The sequence below is a fragment of the Bombus pascuorum genome, chromosome 12 (genome assembly GCF_905332965.1).
Source record: "Bombus pascuorum chromosome 12, iyBomPasc1.1, whole genome shotgun sequence".
Lineage (NCBI taxonomy): Eukaryota > Metazoa > Arthropoda > Insecta > Hymenoptera > Apidae > Bombus > Bombus pascuorum.
The window spans coordinates 5,683,147-5,706,452 of NC_083499.1; the positions used below are offsets into that span (position 1 = coordinate 5,683,147).

Here is a 23,306-nt window from a genome sequence, read left to right on the forward strand (position 1 = left end):
TTTGTATATTTATGGATTTATTGTTTTCTTACAGAAGGAATTCCATTTTATGTAGTACATTTTTGCTATTATTAATTCATCTGGGATCCTTAAACAAGGATTGACACATTTATAAAATTGTAGAACAAGTGTAAATGGCTGGTCTTTAAAAGATACGTAATAATAGAATATTTGTATATTTATTGATTTATTATTTTCTTACAGAAGGAATTCCATTTTATGCAGTACATTTTTGGTATTATTAATTCATCTGGGATCCTTAAACAAGGATTGACACATTTATAAAGTTGTAGAACAAGTGTAAATGACTGGTCTTTAAAAAATACGTAATAACAGAATATTTGTATATTTATGGATTTATTGTTTTCTTACAGAAGGAATTCCATTTTATGTAGTACATTTTTGGTATTATTAATTCATATAGGATCCTTAAACAAGGATTGACACATTTATAAAATTGTAGAACAAGTGTAAATGACTGGTCTTTAAAAAATACGTAATAATAGAATATTTGTATATTTATGGATTTATTATTTTCTTACAGAAGGAATTCCATTTTATGTAGTACATTTTTGGTATTATTAATTCATCTGGGATCCTTAAACAAGGATTGACACATTTATAAAATTGTAGAACAAGTGTAAATGACTGGTCTTTAAAAAATACTTAATAATAGAATATTTGTATATTTATTGATTTATTGCATTCTTACAGAAGGAATTCCATTTTATGTAGTACATTTTTGGTATTATTAATCCATCTGGGACCATCATCCCTAAACGAGGATTGACATATTTATAAAATTGTAGAACCAGTCATTTTGGCTGCTGTGGTATTTCTAGTGTTGGTATCAGGCGATCTAGCGATCGATTTGGAATTTTCCTGATAACTGACATCGTCGTATCGAATGATACGCAGAGAAAATTGTTAAAACGTGTGGGAAGTTGTACGAAACAAGGAAACTGGTTGATTGAGGTTCAATAAACAGATTGCAAAACCCTTTTACATTTTGACTGGTATTGGTATAAGTAGCCTCGATACAAAATTATTTTCAGTTCGAATACATAAAAAACAAAATAAAATTTATTATATTAGGAATTCATTAAGTAGGAATTTTAAAATAAAATTGTAAAAGCAGTCAATTTAACTGGTGTGGTAGTTGTAGTGTTAACATCTAGCGATCTAGCGATCGATCCGGATATCGTCATATTGAGTGATACGCAGTGAAAATTGTAAAAACGTGTGGGAAATTGTACAAAACAAGGAAACTGGTTAATTGAGGTTCGATAAACAGATTGCAAAACCCTTTTACATTTTGACTGGTATTGGTAATAAGTACATATAAGTAAGTATATTTACTTATAGTAGCCTCTATTTACTATAAGTAGCCTCGATACAAAATTATTTTCAGTTTGAATACATAAAAAGCAAAATAAAATTCTTTATATTATTCTTTCAGTTATCTTTGCGAAAGTCATTGCATCATCGCGGAAAAAATATAACGTGAAGTAGAAATTTTAAAATAAAATTGTAAAACCAGTGAATTTGACTGGTCTGGTAGTTCTATTGTTAACCTGCCACTTGCGTATTTCAATGATCTCAATGATATAAAAAGCAAAGGACGGCGAAGCTAAAAGAAATCCAGCGAGTTCGTGGAATCCGACTTACACCAACGGAAGGAAACAAAGAAATTGTAATTTCCGGCGAGAGTAGTAAGTTCGTTTGACGAACGTTTCCGAAGATTCCGGGGAAATGGCCAGCAAACCGTTAACCGGTATACCTGGAAAGCTTTCGCGTGGAAATCTCGCGTCACCAAGTCTTTCCACGCGACTATCTTTTAATACGCGATGACAATTTTACCGCACCGTTCCAAATGTAGATTTGCGCGAGCATTCGCGCGATAACGTTTCGCTGCGAGTGGTTTCGTGTGTGACCCGTCAGCTGATGGAAAATACGGGACGGGCAATGATCGACGTGACTGATTTTCGAAACGAACGAACCAACTCGCCGGAACGGAAACGAACGACAAGGAACTCGTCGGTTAGGCTCGTCTTATCTTCGAACAAGATGTACGTTAATGTACAAACGTCCTCTCTTTCCTCGTTAATATTGATGATTTTCCCGTTCAGCAGCCTCTCTCTGTTCCTGCTTGGAATTCTAAGTACGAACATATTCGATTGTTTTTCTTTTCTTCGCGAAACCGAAGGTGCCCGATGAATTAGAAACTCGGTGGCTCGAGATCTTCAATTCTTGTGCTTTCGTTTGGGTAAGAAAGTCAGGTTGGAATTATCGGCGAATATATTTCTCAAGTCTGTTGCATTCTTTGCACGCTTTTCTTTTCATACTGTTGCATTTTTCGCATTCCTGATGAAAAGTTTCTTGACCGTTCGAGTCGCAAGCAGAGCGATCGCGCTGTTTAGATTTTGTGTGGAAAAATGCCAGTACATTTGAACGCTACAGGCGACTGATGGTATTTTGTATTTCATTAGTATCTTCTCAGGAATCTTTATTAAACAAAGCTTCAAATATTTATGAATTAATAATATTTATAAATTAACGCTTTTTACACAAACGGTTAAGCTCGCGAAAATACCCCGTTTTAATCTTACGGCGATTTTTCTTGTCGCTATATTTGCTCGTTGAAACGCAAACGAGATGGAGAATTTGAATTTAATCAACTTGTCATACGTTCTTTCTTATAACACTTTACCAAATGTCCATAAGGACAAATTGTAAAATAACCAAAATAAAATAAAAAAAAAAAAAAAAGTATTACGGACAGCGGATATTCCTATCTGGAAGAAGACCTTTCGGAAATCGAGGATAGCCACTCACCTTCACGATCCATAAAAGATATAACTTAGAAAAAACGAAGCTGGCACCCCACTGGGGGTAGCCACCCACATGCTATATTTATTTTTATTTTATTTATTTTTTTCACTAATAAGATATAACACTTTACCAAATGTCCTTCAGTACAAATTGTAAAAAAAAACAAAATAAAAAAAAAAAAATACGTTCTTTCCATATCTCGATATTTTCTAACAACTTTGAAGTACAGAGAACGACAAATCGAAATCCATAGCTTTCATCTAGGCAGGTTCGTATTGGAAACAAGCAGAAGTATCTAGAAATTTCCAAGGCTCCGAAAAAATAAACCGAACCTTTACTACGATGATGAACAGAAGCAAGAGCATTTCACGAAATTTTCGAAAAGCTTCGAGGCTGAGTTTCCACTGCTGTGAGAAACTGAGTCCGTTCGGGTCAAACAGTAGCTCGCTTGAGTTCCACGCGAGAGAATCAACGGAAACGGGCAGCTTTTAATTTTCGACAAAGTCCCCTTTGAATGAAGCAGGCGGGATTCGAACTTTCCGCTCGACTATAAGGGCGAGTGCATTTTTTCCTTTTTTTTTTTTTTTAATATCTCTCCACAGCTCGTCGAGAGATGGCCGCTCGAGAGAAAGAAAGACAAGGTCCGCTTTGTGTGACCGGAAGTTGAAAGGAGCATAAAGCCGCTTCCTTTCGAGGCATCGTCCTATCTTCGCGATGGAGGACGTACACTGAACATAGTACGCTACTATGGATTATTGCAAGCCAACCAACACTTCTACTTTGCTAAATTGTTATCGTTCTTCGTTCAAACTCGGCCTTCGACTTTGCTTCTATCAAATTCGGCGAATCTAATCTCGCACAAACGAAGTCGAGCGACGATAAACCGTTTAAAACGTGTTATCTTTAAAGTCGAGGTAATATTAATCGTTGTTGCAAAAATGATATTTTTAGTGAACTTTTAACGTTTGTTTCAAAGCCAGACACTAGTTTTACTTCGCGATTAATTACAATGTTTCTTAAAAGTTCATTTGCTATCACCGTGTCAGCTAATAACGGTCTGCTGATTTATTTGCTCTGTTCGCTTCAACAGGTTGCTTGTTCGTTTATTTCACACCTTCGAATTGATTGAATTAATTGATGTTGTGGGAAAAACGTTGATTCGTTTAAGCGGATAAAAAGAATCGTTAAGGCGTTTCACGGCTGCAAACGGTTAAATATAACGTGTATTAAAATGCGATACGTATGCTAGCAGCTGCAACGAGCTAAGCTTTGAAATATTTATTACTTTTGCGCACCTCGGCGAGAACACCTATCTATCCATCTTTACGAACCGTTGGAAAATTCATAACCCAGTCGCGGCAAATAGTAAAATCAACGACACGAACGTTAGGGAATAGCATGGAAAAGCAATTTTCGACGAAAAGGTGTCGAGCCGCGTCGCCAGTTTCCGCACGTCCGATCGACACTTTTTTCCGCGTGATCGTGCGAACTCACCGGAAGGAGCCATCGACTTTCGTCCCTTCCTGCTGGCACCGTTCAATCCTCGCCGTTCTATTTTCCATTTAACTTCGTAAATAGGACACGCTCGGTTGCTGGTTAATTAATCGTGACCGGGATGCGGGTGGCGCATCGTGCGAAAAATATCTCTCCCTCCCCTTGCTCTTTTTCCCCCTACGGCCTCTTCTTGCGTTCCATTCCTTTCATAAAGTCGTTTGAAAAGATTAAAAATGCGGCAATACCGTACACAGTGATTAAAAGCAAACGCAACTAAACGTTTTCCATTGCTGTAAGAAGAATGTGTCGTGTATGAGAAAATATTAGGAACAAGCTGGTGCAAGTTTGAAGCCTTTCACAGAGATAATTTTATCAGACAGAATGTTAAATAATAGAATGGTTTCTGATTTTTCCACGAATGTTTAACTTAGCAGAAAATCAATTCTTCTTCGTAAATTCTTTTCGCAGCGTCTCTTACGAATAAACATAGTGTGTGTGATATATTACATACCTGGTGTCTATATTGCAAATGTATTCTTAAGCTAAGGTATGTAAAGAAATTATTTAAAAAGAAATAGAAGGTTTAAGGAGAATAGAAAATCTAGGAATGAAAACATATTTTCAATTGTCCATACGCATAACAAACACCGAAATTAAAATTTTATTATGTTAAATTTGTTTGTTTGTATTATGTTAAATGTTTAAAATGTTAATGTTCATTTTATTATTATTAAAAAAAGGAAACCTACAAGTAGTTGAAAATGTAAAGAAGAGAATTTAGCAAAAAATCAATTCTTCTTCGTAAATTCTTTACGCAGCTTCCCTTACGAATAAACATAGCGTGTGCGATATATTACATACCTGGTGTCTATATTGCAAATGTATTGTTAAGCTAAGGTATGTAAAGAAATTATTTAAAAAGAAACATAAGGTTTAAGAAGAATAGAAAATCTAGGAATGAAAACATATTTTCAATTGTCCATACGCATAACAAACACCGAAATTAATATTTTATTATGTTAAATTTGTTTTTTTTGTATTATGTTAAATGTTTAAAATGTTAATGTTCATTTTATTATTATTAAAAAAAGGAAACCTACAAGTAATTGAAAATGTAAAGAAGAGAATTTAGCAAAAAGTCAATTCTTCTTCGTAAATTCTTTTCGCAGTGTTCCTTACGAATAAACATAGCGTGTGATATATTACGTACCTGGTGTCTATATTGCAAATGTATTTAAAATTATTTAAAAAGAAATAGAAGGTTTAAGAAGAATAGAAAATCTGGGGATCAAAACATATTTCCAATAGTCCATACACATGACGAACACCGAAATTAACATTTTATTGTTATTAAAAAAAGGGAATCTATAAGTAGTCGAAAATATAAAGAAGAGAATTTAGCAAAAAATCAATTCTTCTTCGTAAATTTTTTTCGCAGCGTCTTTTACGAATAAACATAGCGTGTGTGATATATTACATACCTGGTGTCTATATTGCAAATGTATTTAAAATTATTTAAAAAGAAATAGAAGGTTTAAGAAGAATAGAAAATCTGGGGATCAAAACATATTTCCAATAGTCCATACGCATGACGAACACCGAAATTAACATTTTATTGTTATTAAAAAAAGGAAACCTAGAAGTAGTTGAAAATGTAAAGAAGAGAATTTAGCAAAAAGTCAATTCTTCTTCGTAAATTCTTTTCGCAGCGTCTCTTACGAACAAACATAGCGTGTGTGATATATTACATACCTGGTGTCTATATTGCAAATGTATTTAAAATTATTTAAAAAGAAATAGAAGGTTTAAGAGGAATAAAAAATTTGGGGATCAAAACATATTTCCAATAGTCCATACGCATGACGAACACCGAAATTAACATTTTATTATTATTAAAAAAAGGGAATCTATAAGTAGTCGAAAATATAAAGAAGAGAATTTAGTAAAAAATCAATTCTTCTTCGTAAATTCTTTTCGCAGCGTCTCTTACGAACAAACATAGCGTGTGTGATATATTACATACCTGGTGTCTATATTGCAAATGTATTTAAAATTATTTAAAAAGAAATAGAAGGTTTAAGAAGAATAGAAAATCTGGGGATCAAAACATATTTCCAATAGTCCATACGCATGTCGAACACCGAAATTAACATTTTATTATTATTAAAAAAAAGGGAATCTATAAGTAGTCGAAAATGTAAACAAGAGAATTTAGCAAAAAATCAATTCTTCTTCGTAAATTCTTTTCGCAGCGTCCCTTACGAACAAACATAGCGTGTGTGATATATTACATACCTGGTGTCTATATTGCAAACGTATTGTTAAGCTAAGGTGTGCACAGAAATTATTTAAAAAAAATAAAAGGTTTAAGAAGAATAGAAAATCTAGGAATGAAAACATATTTTCAATTGTCCATACGCATGACGAACACCGAAATTAACATTTTATTGTTATTAAAAAAAGGGAATCTATAAGTAGTCGAAAATATAAAGAAGAGAATTTAGCAAAAAATCAATTCTTCTTCGTAAATTTTTTTCGCAGCGTCTTTTACGAATAAACATAGCGTGTGTGATATATTACATACCTGGTGTCTATATTGCAAATGTATTTAAAATTATTTAAAAAGAAATAGGAGGTTTAAGAAGAATAGAAAATCTGGGGATCAAAACATATTTCCAGTAGTCCATACACATGACGAACACCGAAATTAACATTTTATTATTATTAAAAAAAGGGAATCTATAAGTAGTGGAAAATATAAAGAAGAGAATTTAGCAAAAAATCAATTCTTCTTCGTAAATTCTTTTCGCAGCGTCCCTTACGAACAAACATAGCGTGTGTGATATATTACATACCTGGTGTCTATATTGCAAATGTATTGTTAAGCTAAGGTATGCACAGAAATTATTAAAAAAAATAAATTAAAAATAAATAAAATAAAATCTAGGAATGAAAACATATTTTCAATTGTCCATACGTATGACAAACACCGAAATTAAAATTCTGTTAAATGTTTCAAATGTTAATATTAATTTTATTATATTAAAACATGTGAACCTACAAGTAAAGAAGAGTAATTATTCATCAGAGAACGTATCGATAGGTGAAATTCTCTACAGTTATTCGCAGTTGTGAATGAAGTTAAATCTAAGCGAACGATAGCTGGTCCTGGACGACAGTCGTCGCTCGTGTAACAGTCGAGATAGTTTTGATGAAAGACAAGATGGAAAGTGGCGTGTGTTCGTGCCGAAGTAATACATCTCCGACCCCCAACACGGTCCCCATATCCGACGAGTGTTACGCGAAACTTCGCTTCTGCACCGAAGTATCCCAACAGGTGTTTCCTGCACTTCGATTTTATATCGTATCGCGAAAGTGGAACGTGCATATTCCAGTCAACTTTTTTATCTCGAACGGTCGCGCGTGTGTTGAAAATTTGAAAGGCAAGTGTACGGGACCTCGACTGCATATCAATTCATACAATTCCTGATGGAATTGTCCAAAGCGAAGTCTTATCCTTCCATCGTCCTTATTTCAATATCAAACGAACAGCCTCGAGAGAACTTCAATCCCTCGCTTCGTCCCTAAATATCATCTTCGAATGAATGCAAATTCTGTTCGATGAAGGTAGTAGCATTGCTATCTTATCAAAGAAAAAGTGGAAGAGGAAAAGCAAAGAAAGGACCAGTCATCGTAATCGTTCATTGAGAGATGTCGGCAATCTAATAAGTAGACTATGGGTGCTTATGCAGATTCAGGATGAAACTGGATCGAAGAAGAGACTATCGACCTCTACATATTACAACTACGATAGAATTCCGATTATATATCAACTTTTCACGGAACAACAAGTTTATGTAATTAAAGTTTACCAAGTTTGCCGGCTACCTTTGCTTTTCATTCGAATAACAGGAATTAAGTGGATTGAACCGGTAGTTCATTTAATCAGATACTAATTAAAATTTCGTTCCAACAAATGGAGTTCTACCGTGGTATTATACTTTTACCATTTCGTATAATATATCTGAAGAACAGTATTGCCTACGTACATTTCTACGTAGACCTAAACTATTAACCACTTGCGCTAGAAAGACGTACTTTTGTTCCAAAATCGCCAGCGATGTGTATACCACGCCGATAGGCATTTGTCGCAGAAATAAAAATGACAGCAGTCAGATCTTTCGTTTGTAATAATCTACCATACAGTAGTAGATTATTAATAAATAAAATGCTATTGTTGCCCTAAGCATATATTCATATCCGTGTAAAATTCTCTACGTAAGACTACCAACGCGCTGAGCTACTGTCACGTCGGGGACACAATAAATCCGGTGATCTCCTCGCGTCACAGTTCGAACGTTTCACGAGTAAGGTGAAGAAATTGAGCTTTATATATGATAATAGAATTTATTATGCAAATTCGACGGAGCGACGGTTCGAAGTGTTACAAGAGACTGGGTCAAAATGTTTTAAGAAACTGATCCGAGCGCTTATTTTAGAAGGTTTTTATACTACGGTTTCAGTCCCTCTGGAGGGATTGTCGCCTGGTGTCATTTCAGAGACGCCTATTTCGTTACTATTTGGTTATTGTTTCTATGGCTGTGGTATGCAGGATGTTTCTGAGCGGGTGGTCTTCCTGAGCGTGTGACACTACCAACGTGTTATATCGTAGCGCACGGCACGCGCAAGCGTGAGTTTATTGGTAGCGCAAGTGGTTAAAATGAGATGTACACCAAAGAAATCGAAACGAAAGGTACCTGGAAAAAGAAAAAGAGAAGAAAATAGAAAAGATACGCGTAACGCGAAGCTTTCAAGGAAGGATCGTCCAAAAATTCAGATGTCCGACAACGCAGCCGATGTAAATTCATAAAGTTTCTGTGAAAAAATATGAATAGAGCGTTTTAACCGCGCCGCTAGTAGCAGCAATAAATTTCCCAGGGATGCATAAAAATCCGAGAGCGTACCAATAAGAACGCCAGGAAAAAGGGTCAACAGAAGGAAGATAAATCCGCGCCTGTTCCCCAGGGCGGGCGTTGGTCGAGCAACACGCTCGGTTCCGGGTTAAAATGCCACGAAAATACCATTAACGCGAACAGCCATCGAAAGTTCGGAGCTGGGAGCTAGCCCAGGCAAAGCCAGCGGAGCTCGAACGAGCCACGATTCACCTGAGGCGGTGTGCTGCTCGCCGTGGAAACTTTTTAATGCCGAGCTCACTGCAACAGAGGAGGAGACAGTGCGCTCGACACCGTTAAATGGTCCGTCCCCTCTCTTTTTAACTGAAATTACACCGTGAGCCTGGCCGACAATGTGTCTGCCCCATGAAATCGTGTCCAACAAGGCGCACCAGGATGCGTAATCTTTGCTCGAGACAGTTTCAATTTTTCTACCTTTTAATATGAACCCGCTATGTCCGGCCAGGGCCCTGTGTAACCGTTCGTCTTCGCGTTCAACGCTTAATTTCACCTCGGCCAGGGACAAAAAGTCCGACTGAGATAAAACAAGAGAAATAAAAGAGCTAAAGCGACTCGTATCTCGTTGCAGCGCGCAAACCAATGGCAAGCTTTTTGATCCGAGCTGTTCAAACTTCGTATCAAACGTCGTGTTAACTCGCGTTATTAATTCTACCTGACCTTTCTCTTTCTCCTGTTTTACTTCGTTTCAAGTTTCTCGCGCGTGTAGATGCTGTAACAAATTATGGAAAACCCACGGAAAATAACTGCCAGGGCTCCGTAGGGTAATAAACCTAAATTTTCGAACGTTAAATTCCGTTTTCTAAGCTATCGAGCTACTAAATTCCCTTTACGAACCATCGCCGTTCAAAATGGTTTACTTTACTGAAAGATAACGACAGTGGAGTAAAGTGAGATGGAAGTTCATCTCTAACCAACTTTGCTAAATATACGTAAGCACGGTATTAAGCCACAAATGGCAATTAAACCGACAATTTCGTGCAAGAAGCACGGTGTATATGATCGTGAACGAGGACGACTGTATAAATGATATTTATACAACGAATTTCCAAGGGACGTGCACAGGGGACGCGTTGATTTGTTCTAACGCTTAATTCCTACGATTCGCTGCTACTCTCGCTTGTGCGAAACTAGCGTGCGCTTCTTGCGCGTCCGCGTAACTGCGATTCAACCGCATAAATCTGCTCAACCGAGATCCCCTGGCCTTTTTACGCCGTTGCACAAACGTTCGCGCGTTTCCTGCCAACAATTCCCCAGACGGTCGATTGCCGCAGGGGATAAGAAACCGATTTTATATTTGCAAGTTTCTTTCAAGTCGTATTTACTTTTTTCATCGGCACGTAGCGTAGTTTTTTGAAGAAAATCCGATATATTCGCCATCTTTTTCTTAACGTTTTACAACGCTTCAAAATGATCATAAATCGCAGGAGAAAAATATATTTAACAAATACGTTCCCTTTTTATTGAATTTGTGATTTTAACGCGAGATTGACGGCTGACACGGATCGACGTTTTTCATTTTATTTGATTTGGTACGTTTTGTAGAAACGTGTGGCAACTGGCATAAAATTTATTTCACGGTATACAACGGCAAAACGCTTTTGGTGACACTGAATTTTGCACAAAATTGCTTTCTCGTGAAAAGTATTTATCTTGTCCCGTAGTCTTCGACCGTAACGATTATCATAAGAATCGTCGATGCAACGTGCAATATTCGACGCGTTTGAAAGTCGTTCGTAATTGAAGCAAAGATTGCATTAACGTATTACAGACGTACGAATTAGCTTGCGCGAATAAACTACATATATTACGTTTCGAACGAGTAACATATAATGTTCACGTTGGAATCTAATCTTCCTGCGCTCTTTTATTTTTTGTTTCTTTTTTTTTTAAGTTAATATTACGAATCTGAAAATCGTGCAAGATCGAATCACACACGATGCATATTTATGACACGAAAGTAACAATTTCAGTATGTCGCGAGTATGTATCCTTGCTGGTAGCAGAAACGGTTCGAGATTATAGCGAGTGGTAGACGGTACTGTAATTAGTACGACGAGAAACAAAAAAGAACTCGTTTCCCGAGCAGGACTCGGCGCTGTATAAATTCGAAAAGAAACGTCCACGGGGGGCGCTTTAATTGCGAAACTTAGCTTAAGAGCACTTTCCAGCTCTCGTGGAGCCCGCTAAATAAATGCGAATAATCGCTAATGCCTTCGATTCCTTTTCTACGCGTGATCCTTGATCCATATTATAGTATCTTGCGGTAAAAAAAAATTGTCCTGAAACGTGGTGCAGCTGCATTTTTCCCCAGAAGCGATACGTAACGATAATGTTGCGCAAAGGATTTTGTCATAAATTCCTAAGCTTATAAAGATAGCCCGTTTCTTTTCAACTTTCGGTTTCCAGTATTTGCAGCAATTTCCAACAAAAGTACCTTTGAACAAACACTACGTGTTACCACACTTTTTTCAAGCGTGCAATATAACGAAGGAACGTCTGACTATCACAGTCGAATTCTACTTGGGCGAATCTATCGGCTGACGTACATCTGCCATATTAAATTCATTAAATATTTAACTACCTGTGATTTTTCAACTATGAGTTGGCAACTAAGTGATTGCGAATTTTGTCATTAGGTGATATTGACAAATGCAATTGACAATAGAAGACGTCCGTTTAATCGGCTGCTAAACCTTTCAAAACCGGACCCTTTTAGCCTGTTTTTTTTTTTTTTTTTTAATTTTATTTTGGTTTTTTTACAATTTGTCCTGAAGGACATTTGGTAAAGTGTTATATCTCATTGGTAAAAAAAATAAATAAAAATAAATATAGCATGTGGTTCGTGTTTGCTAGGTTATGTCTTTTATGTTTAGCCTGTGAGAGTAAAAATTGCTTTTCGTCGATCATTTTCCTGGACAACTTCTTAACGGGATATAACGTGCAAACATCTGAGACAATTTTACTACGAATAAATACATATAGCGTTAAATTAAATAACAATTTACAAGTACAACGTTGCATATACACAATATCGAACGTGTAAGGAATAAGACTTCTGTTTTAAGACATCAAATTCAGATAAATTCTATTAGTTTGTCCAAAAAGTTTCTTTCATTTCATAAGGCGATAATAGATGAACAACAATTTGTTTTATATTATTTTATTGAATTAAGTATGATCCATTTCGTTCTATTTCTATCATTATGTTCGTGTATAATTCAATAAACTAATATAAAACCAAAAACATTGCGCGTGTATTATTTTCTTATAAAACGAAAGGAACTTTTCGGACAACCTAATACGTGTGTATTTATGTCTCTAACGTAATGTGTTAGGAATATTTAAAATTGGTGTACGTAGGGCAAAGAAGAAACAGAAAATAGATCGTAAATCTCGGTAAAACGATTGGAATAGCTTGGTAGGAAAGGAAAGAGAAAATTAAGAAAGCACATTACACGTGTTCGCTGGAAGTCGTTTTCCCGGCAGATTGCGAGCTTCCGTCGCGAACTCGCCTCCTCTCGAGCGTAAATCAGGGGTGGTTAAAGGGCGGCGACGTTTCTTCGCCGATGAACGCATATGCGTGGAGGATGTTTGCGGACACAGGCTGAAGGCAGTAAATTACATTGACACACGTGGCGCGACAGAGACAAAGCTCCGGACCCCTGTGTCCATTTACCAGGGACGTGCACGCTGGACGGATCCACGACAATGCGCGTACCGACTGCCTCGAGCTGCAAGTTATTGCCAGCAAAGAAAAACCGTGTGCTACAGGAGCAACAAACACGCTGAGAATCGTAGAAACGTACGTGTAAGCAAAATGAAAGAAGAACAACAGAACCCTTTCGCCAATAAACAAACGAAATTTAATTAATCCTGAAAGCCGGTTTTAATTAAAAGAATGTTTAATCCAGCCGGTAAAATTAGAGTTTAATCAAGTTGATGCAGACTGAAGATCACAGGTCGGAAAATAAATTCACTTAAAAAGTGGAATATCGCAAATAAATCTTTTATAAATAAGAAAATTTCTTCCATAAGATTCTATAAGATCAACGCTATTTAAAGATGAACTGTACAATAATAGAACTGATAAAAATAATGGAAAGATACATATGGAATAAAATAGACAGGTTTAAAAGCAGAATATATAAATAAGAAATTACGATGTAAATATAGGAATGACGGAGGGAACGATCGAGAAAAGGTGGAAGGAATGTTGCTAGATTTAATTAACAAGACGACTAAAATACAAACCCGAAGGCACGTTCGAAACAGGATGCCATCCGTATCGACGATTCGTCATGGACTCCTGACAAATTCCATTGTCATCGCCATTACGTGACCATAATATCGCGATGTTCATGCGTGCCAGCACACGAGCCATGTTGGCCGGCTAATTGCAACGCGTGTAGACGACGTACACGTCCAGATATCTAGTAGCAGGGTGCGGTATACAAAGGATCGTGTTGGCTACAGACACGACCAGAAGCTTTCGCATCGCTAGTCGGTTCCACCTCCCGCAAATCCGCGTACCATCGTCCTCGCAAAGACGCATCGAAAGCACCGGAGCATTTCTGCAACTCGCGGTATATAAAAGCTTCGGTGTATGCCGAGGGGACTGCTTTTACGACGCCACGGTGTAAGTTAAAATTGAAGTGGATGCCGTCTAAAAGTCTAAACGGTCGACCTACTGTCTCGAAAAAAACCTGTCTGCTCTAATACACCTTGATAGGTTGCTATGTTACAACCGGCGTTACAGGCGCGACGCTTCTCGAGAAGCAGACCACCGTCGCTGTTACTCTCCCGTCTTACGTGGTCTCGCCATGTCGTGTGGTGTTTCGTGCAACAACGTGACTTGGATTTTTGCTTTTAAGAAAGATACCTTTTACCGTGTAGCTTTGACTTTTAGTGCAGGAGGTGTGGTTTAATTTGTAATAGAAGGTGATATAACAGAAGTGAGATATCAGAGCTGCGTGGAAGTTAAACAGATTAGGATGGCGGATAATTGCTTTGGAAATGCAGATATCTTGGAATTGCACGGAGTAGGTCATAAGTTACAGGACACTTAATCAAACGATACTTCGTTAAAATTGCCGCGTAAAATGCGACGAAGAGTACGGTCGACCTAGGCAAATAGTCTCTTGTTACGACAGGTTGGCATCGTAAAACGACGAGGTACAATCTAGACGGCGCCAACTTTCCGGCTAGATACGTGGTATCTATAAGGAAAACTCCAAGTATCGTTGTTCGAGTCGCTGCTATTCGTCCACTTCGTTTCGTAGAATATTCTTTCCTCGTCAATGTTGTTATCTTGCGTTTGTATTCTCTTCGAAGACTTTCCACGTAAACATACTTTTGCATTAAAATACTTTCACAATTCTTACCTCAAATTCTTCGCTCTTCATCACACCCGGAAGAAAGAAAGTAGCCCAAAGTCTGAATCATATCTCGACGTCGTATCGCTTCTTCGGACTATTTTCGAATATTCTAAATTTTAAACTTTCACGATGACTAAAATGTAGATATCGATGTATCAAAATCTTCGAGAAATTTCGCCTTCTTTTTCCTTTCCTACGCTGAAATCCTCGCTAAAACGTCGGAAAAAAACACGACGTTTCTACCCGCAAATCGTTTATCTTCGAATTCTAAGCTCTGTCTGCAACGTCATTGATCCAAGAGCACGGACGTCGAATAGAAATGACTCGAGTCTCGTTCATTGCTAATTGGCCCGCGGGATTCACACACGACTCTTGCTAGACCGTTTCGACACGTGTACTTATGTACACATCGAAAGACACGAACAAACGAAAGAGCAGAAGCTAGGGGCAGAGTGTGTGAGAGAGAGAGAGAGTCACGCTCACAAAGAGCGATGTTGACCACTAGAGATCGTGATTAGAGGAGGTTGTCGATGCTCCAGAGGGGTTTCACCCTCCGATATACGAAATGATATATCGGCGGACGTGTCAGGCTGAAGCATCTGCGCGTTCAGAGGACTTGACGTATACGCGCCGTGTAATCGGAGGATCTGCGGAGGTCACCGCGCTGCTAATGAGTCTTAATGAACGGGCGTGAGAGCGTACGACGACGCGACGATGCCCTCCACGGCGTCCATGTTAATTCCGCGATAGATAAGGGCACTCTGAACACGCGGTTCGTCGAAGGGTTCTTGTTTCTTGTGAAATTTGAAAGGGCACCGACGATGCAACAGTCGTCAGACATCTTCCAATTCTTAAATAGCAGGCTAAGAATGGATCCTTCGTCTCTGTCCGCTCTTCCTATCTATTTAACACTTTGACTGCAACGTTGGTCATTGATGACCAGCTAGAGTTTCTCCTGTGAGCGCTTGAACTTTTCACAATTGTAGAAATTGTATGTACGGTCGACTGGCGATAAAGTTCTCGATAAAGTTGCTCTAATGGAAAACAAAAATCCCGGACATCGAGAAAAAAGCGATAACCACTGTATTTGAGACCAAATCGAAGGCTCCTTTACCCACTTCTTACGCAGTTCTAACACTTTGACTGCCACGTTGGTCATTGGTGACCCGAGCGCTTGAACTTCTTGCAATTGTAAAAATTGAATGAAAATTGACAATTAGGGCATTTTGAATATAACCGATAATTAGAAGATACTTTGAAATAAAAGTGCCCCATTGAACGATTAAACATTTCTATTAGAACATCAATAAAAAAAATGAGAACAAATCTTGCACCTAACGGTGCACTGTGTTTGTATCTACATCTTTGAGACTAATCTACGAATATTATTATAAACACACCTTAGAAAATAATCGTAAATGCTGCTTTATAATCGTATAATCGAAGTTACAAGTGTGAACATACCTTACTATTATATACAGAATGAGCAAATACCGTTTACTAATATCTTCCACACGTTCCAACAATATATTCTGCACGTTTTGCTTCTGACGAAATAACGAATGCGAATGGTTTGTTGAAATAAACGAAGCCTCGTTATAATATGTCGCTATCAACTGTTACCAAGGCCACGGTGGTCACCGGTGACCAGCAATAAGATAAACGGTCCGTTGAGGAAGAATGTTGTCTTACATCGTCAATTTATTATCATTTTGCCACTACATGCTTTGAATAATAAAAATATTCCCGTGGCATCCTGAGCGAAACATGTGACTTCGGCGTGGCAGTCAAAGTGTTAACTTTACTTTACCAACCGATTCAACAGCATACGCACGTCCGACCGGCTGCTCAGGCGCAGATTCTCCCTGGCGCCGGTTTTGTTTCGATTTAGACTCTCCAATATCATTCTTTTCGTTTTTCAAATTGGTATAAAACTGTGGGAGCTTACAAAGCAACGTTACTGACGCAACTGAGCGAGCTACCTTAGTACTAAATAACAAATTACTGCTCAGATAATGAGAAAGATCGTCGGCGACAAAAAGCCGATTAATAGACTATCGGTCGATAAGCGTCGACGACAAAAAGCCGATTAATAGACTATCGGTCGGTAAGCGTCGGCGACAAAAAGCCGATTAATCGGCTATTGGTCGGTAGAGTGTTAACAATGGTTACCGGTAACAAAGAAACAGGTTTCTCATTTAGAATGGTTATTTCTGAGCGGAATCGCTTAAACTAAGACACCGATTCTAGTAATATAACTTAGTTTCGGTTATACGTAAACTGTTAGGACCGCTGAATATCCATCCAGATGGATAGATACGTAACTATCTTGTAGTTGGGAAAGTTCGATTTTATGGCGAGTTTCCATCGCACGATGAAACATTCGAACAAAGACAGGTCTTAATCGGAGAGATACCAAGTTCTAGACATTTTATTCAACAGAAGGATGAAATGTAAAGTTTATTGTCTGACGGAATGTCGGACCTTTTAAAACGTTATACTGTCGGAGTGGCGGCTCGTTAAACGTAAGTTCGTCGTCTAACTAGAGGTGCAACTTGCATGTAACCTAATTACATCAGTGAAGTACTGAATATCTGGTCTACCGTGAGTCGAGTCCCTCGACACTGGACGTTCTACGAAAAAATGTAATTGCTTCTGCTCTCTCGAGAAAGAAAGAGATGACATAAACCCTTTTGCGCCTGGTTGCAACTCGCGTGCGAGTGACCTTTTTTTTTTTTTTTTGATAGAGTACGAAGATAAATTGCATTCTCTTGGCGTATCTATCGTCGAAAGTTTCGTGATTAATGGGACAAACGGGCAGTAGGGAAAAATGAGGTTATCGGAATCGTTCGAAGGCCAAAATAATTACGACAGCTGATTACTGATATTTGCGGAAAATTCCAACTTGCAAAAATGTGTAAAATATTCAGAATGACGTACTGTTTGCGATATTTATTGCACAGTACAAGTTCCCACGAATGTATTTCAGTTCTATCGGTCTCTTATCAAATAGCTTATTACGTTCGAAAATTGTCTTTAACTTCTCAAATTTAGAGTCATAAGAACATCGCACTGATATTTCCATTATTCCCGAGCTCGATAACGAGATTTAACGTGTTGCAAATTTTCTTACATGTATAATACGTAACACGTGATTTATAGCAAACTTTTTCTTCTTTAATATGGTTGATGATCAATGGGATAAAACTGACTAAATAAACCTGTCTATGCAACGTGCACTACGACAATACACGAAATCGTCTTTTTGGAAAACGAAAACGGTTGAAAACAGATAGAAGTCAAAGTAATTGTAGGAAAAGAAAAGGGTGGCAGCCATCTCACCAGCTTCCGGCATTTTCTCGTTAACACGGTTCGAGGGATCCCATTGACACGCGAAATTCGCCATGGCAACACGACGACCCTTTGCTCGCTCTTTCCCTTCCATCCCTTTGCTCGTGCGAATCGGCACCACAGGTCGACACTCAGACACGAGCCATCCGATTTAAAGGAAGTTTGACAAGCGACCAAGGATTCTTCTCCTCGGTCAAACAAAGAGTTCGATTTCACTCGATCTGGCTAACTGGAAAGGCGATGAAAGCGGAGGGGGAGGAAGCCGACTCAACTTAAAGAAGAAGAAGAGGGACGAGGAAAAAGAAAATTACATCAGCTGCTTGGCAGCGATCCCTTTCGTACCATCGTAACCCCCGTTTCTTCTTCGCCCCTTTCTTGCTACGCGAGCCAGCTTCTACGAAATTCAACCTTCTTCTTGTCCGTTTGCTACTTCTGGGAACCTCCTGCACGTTTTCGCCAGCAACCAACACACGGCTAACGATCGCACACCTACCAAACCCACGCAAAACGAATGCGAGAAAGTATAGACACCGCGAATGAATTGCCTTGCATCGCAACGTTGCGAATATATGAAATTCTCGGCTGTCGCTAGAGACTCGACGAAATCCACGCGAAGCTGAAAATTGCGACGAGATGCTGGATGAAAAATTTTTTCAACGGTAAAATTTCAATTCATCCAACATCCAAGAGAATTGCATGCTACGAAGGATCGACCCATCCTCGGTTATGCGAACGTCGAAGCTGGTGAGAGGAATGGAGAGATACAGAATCCGTCAGACTTTTAGTTCATTTCTTTACGATAGAAAAAAAAGTTTATGTTGCTTGTAGACAGAGGATTCGCATCGTCTTTCTAACTTTATGAAACTTCATCCTGTCATGTTCGACCAATTCAACACTAATCTTCTATAATTAGAATTTGGTCAACTTATCGTACTCCACCAGACTTTCGGTTTCGACTGTAAATTAGATTAGAAACTTATAATTGCTATTAAGCGAGCAAACGAAAGGATTACTTCTACGGAATTACACCTACGAACCCCTTAAAATGACAATTTTGCTCGCTTGTGTGCGAGAAAGAGTAGAATTCGTTACGGTCCAGAAGCCTAATCAGAAAACTCAAATCTGATAATTGCTATGAAAGCATAATAAAACACAGTAATCCAGTGACAAGCGGATACGAGCTAAAATTTAAGAAGCATAGTAATCGCATATTCTGGTAGCAAAAAGAAATTGTTGTTAACCGGTGTAACGACTGATGTCAGAAGAACGTCGCGTGTCCAGAAATTGAGAAACTAGAGTCTACGACGTTGCCTACGTCGACCAAGAAGAGTAGCAAAGTGCGGTTTGAACTGGCGAAAAGCTATTCGTCTTGGTGCACACCAAGAACGCCACTTATGGTAATATTTCGTACATCGCGCTGCATGCATAATGCACAGCCCTAGAACTCGGAATTTATGTTTCGAGGACGAGAAGCCCGTTGTTACGAGGACTCATGGCGGAGGATTCGTGTCTTCTGTCCGCAAGAAACATCTGCCACTGGCGTGGTAGGTATGCCGTGTAACCGAACGAAGAATAGAGAGAACCAGCTTCTACTCTTTCAGGGATCCCGACCGGCCTTCTACTCGCTGCACGGTCACTTTAAAAAACGATTAACGCTTCACGGACCGTGTGCAGCTCGATCTTCAATAAACGTCATCGTTTTTCCGCGATAAACATACAAGACGTAGGGAAAAATGAAATACGATGGAACGTGGGTGTTGGGAACGATTCTACCATTGTTACGATTATTATTCGATAATTATTCTCTGAATTCTGTGTTGTCATAATTCGTAATTCTCTGTTGGTAATTATATATTTGTAGGGAGAGTTGAAAATTAACGTGGACAGAATTTTAACTTCGTCGCGCTTCTTACAACCCGTATGCTTCTACGTGTTAAAATACATTTTTATACGTATTGGCTTGGCAACTAAGTGATTGCGGATTTTTCCATTAGGTGGTATTGACAAATCCGCAATCACTTAGTTGCCAAGCCAATACTTCTCTAAGATTCAGATAAATATGGATCTAGTTCTTAGAAAAATTGCAATTATATCTGCCTTTTACCGAACCCTTTATTTAAGTTAATTTTAGTTCTAAAATCGATAAAATAGACGTTTGCCTTCGCAGTGTTTCTTAATGAACGACCATAGGTAGCTTGATTCATTTGCTGAGTAATTATTTCCCACGGAATTCAGCAAGCGTGTTAGCCTGTAGACGCTGAGAATTGCAAGAAAGCTGCCATAGAATGCAAATCACAGTGAAGCAGCAGCGAAGAGGGTTGGACGAGTGGAGGCGAAAACAGATTTGCAAGCCCGGGCCACCGGCGGATTTCACTTTCGGTAGCAACGAGATCGATGCAACATCGCGGAGAAGAGAAAAACTCGTGCCAAGTAAACAGGAAGTTCTGAAACGACCGTGACAGAGGGGTGAAGAGACGCATCGCAGACGGAATAACGAGTTACCATAAAACAGACTCTGTTTCATAAGGAAATTCCATTGAGAATCATCTTCGAAACGTTTCATGTATTTTTCGTGAAAGACAAATATTAGTTGGACGATGAAAAAAGCTCTTAACGTTCACCACTGTAATCTTACTTAGCTGGATTTTATATTTGACCTCTTATCGCAAATGTATAAATGGAACTATTATTTTCCCGAGAAATAATATTCGATATAAATTTCCACACGGTTTTATAATAAACTTAACGAAACAAGAAAAAGCTACGTGTTTTGTAACAATAAGTTTCTCTAAAAATCAAGGAGATTTTAGAAGCCAAACCGATCGATTTCATCAGGCAAAAAAATAAGGTAACGCAATGACGTTACAAATACTTGTTAACATTTATTATGAAATTTACGATGACTTATATTATCCGATATTATCCAGTTTCTTTTTTTTTTTTTTTTTAAAGATCAATACCAGTCACGTAGCTAGGTAGTGGAATTAAAAAAATTTACGAGAAGCAGAGTTGATCGTTCTGGCTTCTGAAAGACTTGTACGCAGGATCGATATTTATTGGCCATAAAAATATCGTAAATTTTCTCACAAGTTTGAAAGCTGAATGGAATCGGCTTGTCCGTAGTTATCGAACTAATTAGTATACTTCATCTGCCAAGTACGAGTTGAAGGAACTCTAGCTATACTTTAATAGGTACCGGTTTTCAGTGAATGGTAGTTCTATATATACAATATACATATACACGCTATCGATAGCCTTTGAAATATCGGCAATTTCGCTTGAATGAACGATTCGATATCATTTCCAGTACAATGCAGTTCCGCTCCTCGATCTGTTTACCAAGTTCACGTACGTTTATACGACAAGAAGGAAAGCAAAAGTGGAAAAAGATGTGTATGGAAGAAACACATAGGAAGAATGAAAAAACATATATAACGAGGCGTATGTTTGTTGAACGCGTGAAATATAGTCGAGCGTGTCCCGTTGGAAATGATAAACTGCAGTCTTTCGAATGATCGGCTATTGCCCTATCGATGGGTATGAATCAATCGGTTAACGGTAGATTCGGGGCAGTCGATGTCTTGTTTTATTGTCACCGATAGCCTCTCGACACGCGGTGACAAAATTGCAAACGATCGTCAACTGCGAATCGTGATATTCCGCTGTAATACATAACCCAAGCTTCTGTTGTCGACGCAAGATTATTGACCTTAGAGTTCGAGTTCGTGTACCTTAACCGCATTAACGTAACGTTCGAAAAAACGAAGGTGCGACTAAAAACAAATACAAGCTACACGTCATGTAATATAACGTGTCTCGATACTTTGCATGCGACACGGTGCTACAATAACGAATAGCCGAAGCTAAGCTAATAATATCATTAGGCACGAGTATGTTAACATACGTTGATATGTAATTACGACAGACAGTTACATCATATGTAGCTGTAAAACTTCAACTTCCTGTGTGTACAAAAAACGTGATAACCAATAATTTCCAATACAAAGAGCCGCGTAAGCGATTCGAAGAGGGATTCCCATAGAAGGAAGGAAATCGCTACCCAGACACAATGGTGGTGGCAAAGAAACAGAAGGTGCATCGTTAACCTTCGTCCGGTCGGTGGAAACTGCGGTCCGAGCGGCGAGCAGCTGTTCCGAAAGTGCGGACTGGTTTGGAGGCCGAGTTGGCCTCGGTCGAAAGTAAAAGCGTGTAACCGTAACCGGTATCGGCGCGACGGATCACGGCTACAATCGCGTTGGTTATACATAGGAATCTATCTTTACGTGTCCACAGAGCGGCCAGATCACGGTTACCTATGGTCGCGGAAATAGAAGTACGAAAGAGTCGTCTAACGTGTCGCCTAACCTTAACCTATCGCGCGGTTTTTGTTCTCTCTGAGTGTTCTCACTCACCTAGCGGGACGCGTAGGGCCGGCCAGAACTCCGGAAGCCAGACGGGGAGACGTGCAGCGTCCAGTCTTCGCGAGCGTGTAAAATCCCCGTGTGCTTCTTCTTCCACCACTGTGTCTATTCGCACCGACGAGAAAGACGCACGCTCCTCGCGAGCCGGTCGAGAAAAGAACAGCGACAGCAGCGGCGGCTGCGGCCGAACTGAAACCACGCTCCCTTTTTCTCTCTCTCTGGATTTCGACTGTCCCGTTCGACCGGCCTTGTCGCGGACACGCACGCCGTTACCAGAAATATTCGTTACAGAGGAGAAAACAGAGCGGAAAAAATGTAAAGAGAACTACACCACCAGCGACGACAAACGAGGACGACGAGCACCGCGACGATCCGCGTAGGCGCTGGGCGCGTACTGTGCCGAACCAACGAAAGCAGTATGGCGCCCGGCAGCTTTCCTGCTGCGCGCTCGCTCCTCTTTGTCCCCTTCCACGCGCCTCCGTCTCCCTCCCACCATAATCCAGCTACATGCCTTCTCTCCTTTTATCTCTGTCTCACTCCCATACGCGAATAGGTTATGGATCGTCCGACTCTGTCGCGCGGCATGCGCCCACCACGTTACCCCTAGTGATGGGCATTTGAATACCTCTGTCGTAAATTTTCCAATGGCACAATTTTATGGACGGTTCGATTCAGTTCTTAACGGATTAAGAAATTATCGGTGGTATCTAAGAGATTCGTCGATTAACGTCCGTGTTATTTTAAATAACTTTACCGTGTTAGGTTTGCAAACTTTTATACAGAATCAGATACTATAAAATCATCATACTTTGACGTTCTTTTACCTTCGATTTCTTTCCAAATGAGTCTAAACCCTTGTC

At 39.0% G+C, this 23,306-nt stretch overlaps 1 protein-coding gene across 3 annotated transcripts in view; it reads right to left on the minus strand.

Moving 5' to 3' along the window:
- The window catches only part of LOC132912766 (dystroglycan 1-like), a 115,686-nt gene extending 92,806 nt beyond the window's left edge, over positions 1-22,880 (minus strand). For 2 of the 3 annotated variants that reach the window (XM_060970474.1, XM_060970473.1), the window contains exon 1: positions 22,438-22,880. The gene's annotated coding sequence lies outside the window, so the exon portion shown is untranslated. The remainder of the gene's footprint in view (positions 1-22,437) is intronic. The other variant, XM_060970479.1, reaches the window with a different exon arrangement.
- Positions 22,881-23,306: the final 426 nt, after the last annotated feature.